General features: G+C 35.6%; 1 long non-coding RNA gene and 1 pseudogene across 1 annotated transcript in view; both read left to right on the top strand.

Annotated features, from left to right (window-relative positions):
- The window catches only part of LOC135198978 (blastula protease 10-like), an 83,594-nt pseudogene extending 74,901 nt beyond the window's left edge, over positions 1–8,693 (top strand).
- Positions 8,694–10,479: 1,786 nt separating this feature from the next.
- The window catches only part of LOC135199147 (uncharacterized), an 18,537-nt gene continuing 16,516 nt past the window's right edge, over positions 10,480–12,500 (top strand). Inside the window, exon 1 of the long non-coding RNA XR_010310930.1 lies at positions 10,480–10,575. This is a non-coding gene — a long non-coding RNA (uncharacterized LOC135199147). The remainder of the gene's footprint in view (positions 10,576–12,500) is intronic.

Below are 12,500 nucleotides of genomic sequence, written 5' to 3' on the forward strand. Positions count from 1 at the left end.
TAATTTGGTCTGCCCTTGCCTGGAATACTGCTCTCATGTCTAGAGAATGTGCTCTACATATGGGCCTGCTTCCTTTCTTGACGGTTGAATTCAAATCAGTCAACTTGATTAATGATCACTTGCCTACTCGCTCCCTCCCCCCGTACCCCCACTCATCCATCTCTCTCATACGAATATTTTCCGTCATTGCTCCAAGGGAGTTTGCACACTGTATTCCTGCACCCTTAAAATGTCCAAGAAACATTTGCCATGCAATGTATCCCACAAGTCATCTTTGAATATGGCCAACTTCCATATTAAATGGCACAGTGAAAGATTCTTTCAAATGTCTCTAGTTGTAGAATTCTCATCCTTCTTCAGTTTCTTGGTTCTTTTGACATATCCCTCTTCAGGATGCTAGTTTGCCGTCACTTGAATCAATCAATATTTTTTGTCTAGCTTTATTAGAATTTCTATTGTATTTAATTATCAAGTTCAGTTTTATGTCTGTGAGCTTGATGTGGGTCGTCTGGCCCACCTCGAATGCTTTTCAGTAAAAGACAAGAGCAACATGTTACTACAGCTTGTTGTTTAACTGATATACTGTACATACAGGCATGTACAGTGCTGTAGTTTTAAACTTACTGTAGGTAGTAGACTACTACTGAGTTAACATACTGAAACAAATGTTTCATCTTTTTTACACTAATAATTCTGACATTGAACTATTGAAAAAAAAATAAAAACTGAGCTGATACACAGTGGGTTACTTTGCAGTCCGTTTTTTACAACTGACCTCTCAGTGTTTTGTTTCTGATATCGTTACATACAGGCATGTAAATGTAGCTTGTAGTACTACTACGAGTTAACATACTGAAACAAATGTTTCATCTTTTTTACACTAAATAATTCTGACATGAACTATTGAAAAAAAATAAAAAAATAAAACGGAGCTGATACACAGTGGTTACTTTGCAGTCGTTTACTAAATATCATTGAACCCATTTTGAAAATTAGAGATATGGCTAATAAAACTTCTTACCTTAGTCAAGTTCATGATAGACTAATGTTACTGCCTTGTGGCCCTCCTATGGTCATATTATATATATACTACCTTTTATCATTCCCTGAAAAAAAATGGCTATGGGCCATAGCATTTTCCAGATGTTGGTCACCATTATAGTAAAAGTCAATACTTTGGAATAAAACACTCACAATCAAACCATTATACATAATTTTATCAATAAAAAAAAAAAAAGATAGGTCAAATAACAATTTTTAGTCGGCAGGCCAAAACCCTATAAAAAAAAAAAAAAAATGTTAAGGCATTTTTTGTTCACAGCTGGCACTATGCCAGAATGTACCTCTATATCGTAAGGGGTTCAGAAACAAACGGCTTTCAAAATGGCATTTATCCTTTATGGTCAAGAGGTAAATTTTGAAGTTTCCCCAAGAAAAAATATTAAACGCCAAATTTTGGCTCATTCTGAAAATCGGAGTAGAGGGAGCAGAGTAATTGTATGATAGTACATGACACTCCGACCAATTTTTATTAAATGAACGTCACCCAAAAATCTCTCATTTGGCCTGTGCAAGATTTTACACATCATAGGTATCCAGGATTTTAAGGAATGTGTGCAGGATTTTGAAATTTGTGTGCAAGATTACTAGGTTTATGTGCGTGATTTTGAGAATTAGTTGTGGGCTTTTGAGATTCATATGCAAGATTTTCAGTAGGCTACTCAGTACACATACTTGAACTTCATTAAAGACACTGGATGCTGGTCATGTGTTGGAATGCAGTCAACACCACAAAATTTAGCCATTGGAGATGGATGCACTGGGGTAAGTCTTCAGTACCCAGTAGAGAGAAATGCAACCCAGTGCCCTTAATTAACTTGCATGATAAACTATTACAATTTGACGAGCGGCGAGCCTTCTTGTCATCAATGAACACAGTTCTGCGTCACTTTTTCCAGGCTGTGATTGCAGAAAGGGAGATTATGTCATTCCTATGTCACTGTTTTTCCAGGCTGTGGTTGGGCGAGTAGCCATTCCGTTGATTGCAAGAAATGTGATGATGAAATGAATAATTGTTTGCGTACTTATTTTCCCAAAATATGTGTAACTTTTTCAACATCATTCGTCCTCCTCCGGTGATTGGTAGAAAGGGAGACTACGTCATTCTACGTCACTGGTTTTCCGTGCTGTGATTGGCCGAGCAGCCCCCATGTCGGCACGAGAATATACACTTCGGTAATATGCTCCAGGGACATATTCCTGCGATGAACTCCTCCTCTAGCCACAAGCTTATTCGAGACTCCCCTCCATCCACATGTTGACTTCATAGTCATTCTACCCCTGCCCTATTTCCCTTCACACTTTCCTTTCTACATCCCGGAGTTAGTTCGGTGGTATGCTCTTTCTCTATTGAAAGGCTTTCTGAATTCTTCACCCTTTAGACCAACCTATTTGCTTTCATTAGCTTTATGATTGAAAACTTCTCATATGCTACATTTATTACTTTGCCATCTCTTTTGTATATAAGTACATTATTATATAATAAATAATTCCTAATTCATCTCAACCACTTCTTTCTATTGTCTTTCTTTTGCAGCTAGCATTCAAACTTCACTGCCCTAAAGGAGAGTTGACTCAACAACGTCACATGACTATCTTTTGTTTCCTTGGGCATTCCTCTTCTCTTCTAAACCTTTTACAAAGTACTTGTTGCCTTCCTTGCCCTACCCTTCTGGCGATTTGCTCTGGCCTCATTCTACTACATCTATTACTTTATCCTAACCGCTTACATGAATCAATTGCATAATTTCTTGGTCTATTTTCTTCTGTATTGTTCCAGCAGCTGTGAATATAGCAGCGGTAAGGGCAGGGCTGGCTCACTGGGAGGAGCATACTTGTATTGAATTCCAGCTAATCAATGGTACTACTCCAAGCACCTACTTGAACTTCATTAACGGCACTGGGTGCTGGTCATATGTTGGAATGCAGTCTACACCACAAGATTTATCTATTGGAAATGGATGCACTGGAGTAAGTCTTCAGTACCCAGTAGAGAGAAATGCAACCCAGTACCCTTAACTTGCATGATAAACCATTTACAATTTGATGAGCCTTCTTGTCATTAATGAACACATTACAATTTTACTTTAGTTGCTGGATTTGAAAAAATGTGCTTAGGCCTTCGTTTCACATTCTTATTGGTATTTCTTTTATCTCCACCACCAATCCATCATTTGATTCGTCTCTTTCAACAATTGCTCCTTCCAGGTCCCTAATGCTACTGTCTTCTCTCATTTACTTTTCAGCTGGGGACTGTTGCTCATGAGGTGGGCCACGCTATGGGATTCTACCACGAGCCAGTCCCGTTCTGACAGGGACGACTATGTTTCTATCATTTTCGGAAACATACAAGCGGCAGCTGTGGGAAACTTCCAAAAGAAGTTGACAACAACTACTCAGTCAAATACGATTTCATATCAGATTTGCATTATGGTTCCAGATGTATGATGTCTCTTAATTTTATCTGAGTCTGTAAATTCTATAGTTTCAACTGCTCCCTTTACCTCTACACTCTTAACATCTGTAGCCTGTGTGCTTATGATATTGTCTGACAAATAAGTTGGTCAGCTTAGATGACACAAATTAAGATTTGTTGCTTTTGTCTTTAGCAGAGATCAATGTCTTTGTTCTTGTAAACATAAAAATGTGTTCTTATAATGCATAATGTAACCTTGAGGCATACATACATATAATCTTTCCTTTGTGATCCCACAGAAAATATCTATATTGCAGTATACGTTTTTCAACATCCTCTTCCTGATGATAGTTCTTAATTCTTTCCTATTTGAAGTAGGATGTTTGCGTCATTCATGTTTAGTAATGGAAAAAGTTTTTCTTTGTACAAATATGGTTTAACCAGTCATGAATCTCTCACCATTTAGAACACAGGATGTCCTGAACGATATGATTATTTTCTGATTTTCGTCATTTTCATGTGAATATTTTGAACTGAAATACTACTGCTATAAACATTTAATAGGAATTGGATTAACGTTTCTTTGAAATCTTCCCCTGTATTTCTGCATTTAATCAAAGTTTCGCTTTTTTGCTGGAACAGTACTTCTCCGTGAATGGAAAAAAATACAATAGCAACAAAAAAATCCGTTGGCACAAGAACTTATTGGCAAAAGGACTGGGCTGAGCCACTACGATAAGCTACTGGCGAACACGATGTATCCATGCATTAGTGAGTGCTATTCAATTATTGCAGTATGGATAGGAGGGTTATGATTAGCAACTTTACACTGTACAATATGCTTTACAGTCATGCTATAATTGAGACAGTGAACTAGACAGCAGTGAAGGAATGCAATAATCTAATGCTATTCCTGGTCCCTCCCCGTACTTATTTGGAAATCAGCAAACTGGATGCAGAAATGCAGCATATCCACGAACCCTTGTCAGAACGATGGCTACATTGGTAAAAACTGTACCTGTGTTTGTCGCAGCGGAACAAGTGGCGCTAACTGTGAGATTGTTAATCAAGGCTACTACGGTAAAGTATGTAGCTGCCGAACATTTGTAAACTCTACAGTATAAGTCATTACTTGCTATGCTTTGGTAGAAAAGAATGAGATTCAAAACATGTGGTTATAGTAACTTAATAGTGTACTTGTATGGTATGAGGTTTTGGAATGAAATAATATGATATGTGGCTCGCTATCGTGACAATGTTGCAAGCATCATCAAATAAAAAAGAAATAATTTTTAGAGAATTCAAAGAAGTCAAATAGAAAAAAAAACAGCTTCATGCAAAATGGCAATAATCTAAATGCGAATATTACACACCGCATTCCATCATGATTTTAATGCCTTCAGCGTAAGAAAAGGTCAACACAATAGCATCTTATCCATTGTAATTATGCAATTAGCCCTGAGAAGATAATTTCTGCTTGGTAAAATCACTTGATAATGGAAAATATTAATATTTATCATTCTTCATGATGACATATGAGTAGAATAAATTACAGGAAGAAATGGGAATTTCTAGAACTGCTTGAGGTAAGGATGCACCTATTACAGTCGGTTCCTTTCATCTGCCCAATTACTTGACTAAATAGTCCCGAAAGTGCCTAAGTACTGAGGTATTATAATTATTTGCATGCTTAAGAAAAAAGCATTTAACTTTGCAGAGTATTCTGGAAAGAAAACCTCAGTACCATTGCTGTCATACTGTGTGACTTACTACTGAAATTTCCCGCCTTCCATTCACCTCCCCAGGCCCTAGACAACCTCATGGACAACATGCCTCCTTGCTTGCATATTTCGAATATCAACTTACAAGCAGTAAATTATTAAAATACCTCTTATTCTCACTCGCATAGCCAGATGTCTTTTTATTTACTACAGTAAGATAGAAAAACATAATTTTTAACAGTCCACCGTTCATTTGCATTGGACCTGATTAGACTGTTAAAATCTTGTCATTCGTACACTCATATTTATGTTATCGACATAAGTCGCCTTCTTTATGATCTACATAAGACGGTGTTATGGTTGTTTTGCGCTTATAGGCATTCAGTTGTATTACTGAAGGAACATTTAACATCTTTATTGTATCAAGGCTACGATATCGGAAACGTAGATCTAACATTAGCAGCCTAATAATCAGTATCTTTCTAAATTTTTACTGAGATAAACACAATGTAATGAATTTGTTTTGTTTTAAAAACACACAGGTCTACGTTTTGAGTACTAAAATAAGACCCTCCTCTGATGGCAAAAAATAGTGAATATCAAGTCAGAAGAAAATAAATTAATACCAAAATTCTTAAGAAAAAGAGGTTTGAAAGAAAGATAACAATTTTACTTTCCTTTCAATGGAATGTTATTTAGCTCAACTGTCAGGGTACTGATTACCTGCATGATATCCATTAGCAATTGAATTTGTTCGCTGGTTTTAGATTAGGCCAGTCTTGTGCTTGCACAGGATTTTGATCTAGAAACTCGAACCTAATGACTGAGAAACTGTCAGTCTGTCGCCATGGCACTTCATCCACCTGGGCCATCTGGTGAATAGTTACTAGATACATTTTTTTGCTGAATACCGCCATATGCCTTGTGCCTGAACCATTAAGATAACTGATGCAATATTTTGTAGCATAGTAGTACATGTGCTAATCTTGAGTTCTGTACCAGATGGGTGCCTTTAGATATAGATATTTTTGTTGTCATTACAAAACCCGATTGACAGTATCTGTTTGTATTTGCAGATAGTCTTATCTCAGGTTGTTCAGCGAATGTTACTGCACCAGGAACAATAACATCTCCCAACTACCCTAGTAATTACCCAGCAGGTAAGTTTAAAGTACCATACTAGGGATAACAACTCCTAGGTACCCCAGCACTTGACAATTGGTAAGTTTTTCTGAAATCCAGCTAAGTTACATGTCGCACAATCAGATAAACTTAGTTCTTTTGTTACGCACCCAACAGGTCATCTGTCCTTCCACTGGAATTCCTGGTATGCTTGACATATACTGCTTCTCAGTAACAAATATAAGACATATACTTGTGTAGTTTCCTTCATTGGCATAAATGATATAAGACAATGAGGGTCTCAGCCCTGCCTCCAAGATTGGCTGAGTGCATCCTTACCCCCATTGCTTCCTCTTTCCCAAATACCAGAGAACCATTAATGGGTGCAATGTGGTTAACTAAAACATGAGACTTATTACCTTATTTCCCCTTTCCCTCAGCGGCAGTTTTAAAGTGAGCAAATAGTAATTATTTGTGAATTATGTAAGTATGTAATATTTTTAGAGGAAACCTTTTCCGCAACAGAATATTCCTGACAGGCACGACATAAAGTTACTGAGTACTGGCATTCATGAATTAACATAAGAAATACTGTCTTCAGACTAGAAGTAATCACTTTTAATTACTGTGATAAGAAATATTGACAACTTTCTCATAGGGATCTGTTGTTTGGGGCCATTAGGATTTCCTTGTGAAGCTTGTAGCTCCGATGGAATGAGTGTAGAGTCTATGATTGCAGAATTCCTCATATACTCTTTACCACTGAATTTTTCATTCAGGAAAAAGCCTTACCAACCCTTTAACCCTTTACCCTCCCCAATTGAAAATAATCAATCCCCAAGCAGTGCTACCTTCTATAATCAAAATACAAATAATGAAAATTATAGCATGATGGATGCTATAGTTATTGATTCATAGATTAGGTTATCTTACAGAAAATCACTGAGAAATCAAGTAGTTGATATTATATCCTAATTTTCATTCAGAGCGAATTTATTTAATCATAGTATCTCTACATCTCTACAAGGCTGCCGTCAACATGCAAATAACTTTTGGGACTGTTTAGACAAAAAAGATCCAATCCAGAACAATGGCAAGATAACAACAATCCTTTCAATCTATTTGGGCAATCACCCGCAACAATCAAAATTAAGAGAAAAACTTCAAAGTAGGCCAATATAAAAAATCTATATCCTCGTCCTAAGGAACTTGGAGGGTCAAATCACAATGGCATTAGCAACATGAGGCGAAGTATGAGTGAGATTCAGAGTCTGCTACTAACTGATTTATTTACAGAATATTTACCCAGGTCAAGGGCTCGTGCGAGCCACGATGTAGCTTCCGACCTCTGACAGATCGAACCAGGATTAGGTTCAAGCATATGTGTTTTGTTCACAGATAGAAAGTATAAATATGAAATGGTACAGAATATTAGACTGAAAGATCATACATGCATGATTGGAAAGATGCAGTGCAATACATACAATGGCAATAATGCTAAATGTGACAATAATCAACGATTGACAAATGTGTATATGTTTGTTATAGTCTTGTACATATTTCGAAAAGTGATTCTGAATACTTTTACAGGGCAACCGCAATTAACAGCTTCCCATTGCCCTCCATTAAGAGTGTTATTAAACAAGAACAAGCACTTGGCAGTTGAATAACTAATCCTTAAGCATGCTGTCAGTTTATCTTGTAAGAAGCAAAAAATTAAATTTTCTATCAGTTACAAAGCGTAGTCTAAAGCGCTGGTATTTTCTGCTTTTATATTCCCAGGTGCAAGATGCGTAAAATGGATCCAGGGCCCTGAATGTACCATTGTGAAGATAAAGTTCAATTCTTTAGACTTTATGGAAAAAATTCTTATTGTGGTGGAAACATCTGCTGTTATTTCGACGCCCTGGAGATAAGGACCACCAACCTTACTGTTGGTGACGTGTAAGAGCTCAAAGATTGTTGTCGAACAAATATCCTTGGCCATTCTGATTAAACTGAATTATCCTATGAAATTTTCATTGTCGCCATTCACAAGTTGCGTTTTCACACCATATAAGTATTCTTGGACTCAACGTTCAAACAACTAAATTCAATTCAGATGTCGATATTGCATCAGCACTCCTCTAAACAGGATACGGGTTTTGGGAAAGAAAATCAATGACGGATATTTTGTCAGCCATTGGCATTACTTTACAATAATGGAATTAGGAAGCTCATTTTCTCTTCGACTTTGCAGTTACTGTGATCAAGATATTGCTGCCGGAACAGAATTCATTCTTCAAGCAATCAGATGATCCTTTTCTTCAGGACAGAATCAAACTTCTATCCTGGATGGTCTGCTAATGTGACCTTGAACCTGTTCCTTCATGTCCGTAAGTTTTTTTTTCATTTAACGTTCGAAATGGATTTTTTTTTTCAAACGTTCTGAGATTTCTTGCTTCCGTCGTATTCGAATCATCTCCTTTACCCTTTGTTTTCCGGTTAAAATTTGCTTGATAAGGTACTGTGCCTAAATCCTTAATTTATTTTTTTGGAATGTTACCAAGTCGTATGTGCCCCCTTATTTTTCAAAATGTATTGTTTTCTGACTAAATCATCTGTTGACCACGTGTGGGTGGCTGCCTTAAATCTCTGATCTTGCCCACAGGTTTTTTTTGTTTCTGTGAAGTGAATGGACCTTATGCTAATCCTGTAAAGTCAGTTTAGAAACTAAGCCTACTTGTACTATGTTTTTAGCTCTGCTATGATCAGTTGTGCCTCAAGTAAAGGGTCATGTAGACCGAAAGATCTTGGCAATTCTTGTCTTTTCATTTTCCTCCGTGCATCACCTTTATATATATATATATATATATATATATATATATATATATATATATATATATATATATTATATATATATATATATATATATATACATATATATATATATATATATATATATATATATATAAGCGAATTCCACAGGAAAATGATAGTCAGAAATCCAAGCGCTTTCGTTTTTACTCAGACATTGACAATGTCTGAGTAAAGACGAAAGCGTTTGGATTTCTGACTATATTTTTCCCGTGGGATTCGCTTATTTATGAAGTCACGTGCATCTACAGTGATTTTTTAAGCATTTGATATATACATATATATATATATATATATATATATATATATATATATATATAATATAATATATTGTATATATATATGATATATATATATATATATAATATATATATATATATATATATATATCTTCAATATCTTCATATCTACAGTACAAGTACGAACACAACCACCAAGTACGAGCACAACCACAAGTGCGAGCACAACCACAAGTACGACCACCACCACGAGTACGACCACCACCACGAGTACGACCACGAGTACCCCCACCACCACAACCACAATAACCAATAAATGCAATAAAGTGCAGTTGAGTCTCACCTCAATGCAATGGACGTCTCCGAACTTCGGTCTGGGTAATTACCCCAACAATATATCCTGTTCACTTCCATTATCATCGGTAAGTCAGTTTCGTCACTCAGCAGACATTGCATTGAGGCCGCTTCTCACGATAAACATTGCCTTCACTTTCGAACTGGGAATCCCCTCTTTGATTTTTGTTCCTGCTAAGGAACAGTCCCTACCAAAATCCTCAAGAGCCCCTTGCAATAGATTAATTTTTTTTTCTAATTTGTTGAAGAAGAACTTTATTTCTTCACGAGATGTAATTCTAGCGGGTAAGAACAAGAGTTGATGAGAGGATTCCATAAACTTTGGTAATAATTTTCACCAAATGACCACCTGGAGATGGTTGACTATCGGTAGGTATCAACAAACATGTGGAGATGTATGCTGCATAACCATATAAACATTGAGTGATATCCAGTCATTTTTATACTTGGTCATATCAAATTCAAGCGTTCCATATACGTAGAGGGAGTCACCTAATGAATATACAGGTCTAATTTCGCTAATATTCTGTCAAACTTCCTCAAGATACTATGTCATCAGTGCATTGTATCAAGATATTACTGGTTACAAAATCGTACTCATAAATATGTCCTTTGTGGGTGACTATGGATTTTTGGTTATCCGATATACAACTAAATTAACCAGGGAAATATACATAAGTATGTACCAAAAAATGATTCTATCAATTTTGCAGACTTCTCCAGCATGGCTTGAGTTGCAGCTGAATAGATTCAGTTTGCACAGCACGGATCAAGTTTCTTTCCTGCGGCCCACCACCACCACTCTTGTGTATGTACTACGACATTACTTTTAGTTTTGTCTCTTTCAATTTTTCAACTAAATACAGTTGAATGCTGCATATTTTTCGACTTCCTTGTTGTCATGCAGTACTGAGTCACTAGTATAACTGATGCATATATATTTGCCTGTTTTATATATACATATACTTATATATATATATATATATATATATATATATATATATATATATATATATATATATATATATATATATATATATATATATTATATATATGTATATATATATATATATATATATATAATATATATATATATATATATGACTGGTAAAAATGTTCTGTTACAACAGAATTCCATCTAATAAAAGGAGCTCATAAAGATACCAAAATACAGAGAGAAAAATACTATATTTTCTGTAAACTTTTCTCATTCATATACCTGAAGAAATTTACTACGATGTGTATATATATAGTATATATATATATATATATATATATATATATATATATATATATATATGATATATATATATAATTATGCAATATAAAAACACTGTATCGTGCTTCTAAGAAATCAATAGAGGGATCCCACAGTAATATCCTTGTTTATCGAGATATAATATATTTATACAAAGCTTAAAGCTTTCGTCCATCCTCCTGTGGACTTGATCACTAAGCAAATGAGACATGGTATTGGTGAAGAATTCCAATTAAACATAAACAGACAAAGAACATTAACAAGGTTAAAAAATTCGAACAAGTCATTGGGTCGTTTGCCTTTCCATAATTCGCTGTGATCTACGGGGCGGGACAAAGCGCCGGTCTTCTTCCTGAATGACATCTTGACGGTCGTTAACCAAAAAGGTAGTTTGTAGATTAGGCTCTGGAACGGGCGAAGGATGGTTATTTACATTATCGGATTCAAGGAGGCTGTACACATTTCTGAAGTTCTTTATTCTGGCCCTTTTGCAAATTGATAGAATTATGGGTAAAAATTTGGATGGAATTATGTATAGTCTGGACATCGTCTCCTTATTCACTAATGTGCCTCTTGATTTTGTTCTAACTAATTTGGTCAAAATTGCCGAAGAAGGAAAATTCACGCCACCTATTCATATTAATAAGTTTTGTGAGCTTATAAAGACGTGTGTAGAATCCACCATATTTGAGTTTGAAGGAGATTTCTATCAACAAAAAGCAGGGGTTGCTATGGGATCCTCGTTGTCGCCTGTTTTAGCTAATCTTTGTATGGAATTTTTTGAAATACTTTTTGTGGAAAAACTTCCAGATGATTTGAAACCTTTTATATGGGTAAGATATGTTGACGATATCTTTATTTGTTTTTAAGGACGATGCCGAAAGTTTTGATCAGCTTCTTTACAACTGAATAGTTTTCTTCCATCCATCAAGTTTACAGTGGAAAGGGAAGTCGACAAGCGTCTGCCATTTTTAGACTTGGTTGTTCACAGGGATGATGTAAATAAGTCTTTTAAATTCTCTGTTTTCAGGAAAAGTACTCACACAAATACGTACATACATTTTTATTCATATCATGACGAGAAAATCAAACGCAACGTTCTGACGAATTTGTTTTTTAGAGTTTTCTTTTCGAGTTTGTGACCCTAGTTTCATTGACCAGGAAATTCAATTCTTGACTACGAGTTTCAATAAGTTATGTTTACCCCAAGTTTTTTTTTATAGACAGATGTCTTTCTAGAGCCAAAAGTATGTTTTTATAATCCTAGGGAACGCTGTTCGACTGCTAATTTTAAATGCCTTCCCCTTCCTTATAATCATGACCTGAAAAAAGTTTCCAATAATCTTAGAAAAGAAAGACATGGGTATAGCGTAGTTTTTCAATACTCTAATACTCTTAAAAAGAAAATTAGTCTATGCTATAGGATGTAAAAATTGTGACATGCTATATTGGTGAAAGCGGTTCGTTCCCTGGAC

This window comes from Macrobrachium nipponense, chromosome 25 (genome assembly GCF_015104395.2).
Source record: "Macrobrachium nipponense isolate FS-2020 chromosome 25, ASM1510439v2, whole genome shotgun sequence".
NCBI lineage: Eukaryota > Metazoa > Arthropoda > Malacostraca > Decapoda > Palaemonidae > Macrobrachium > Macrobrachium nipponense.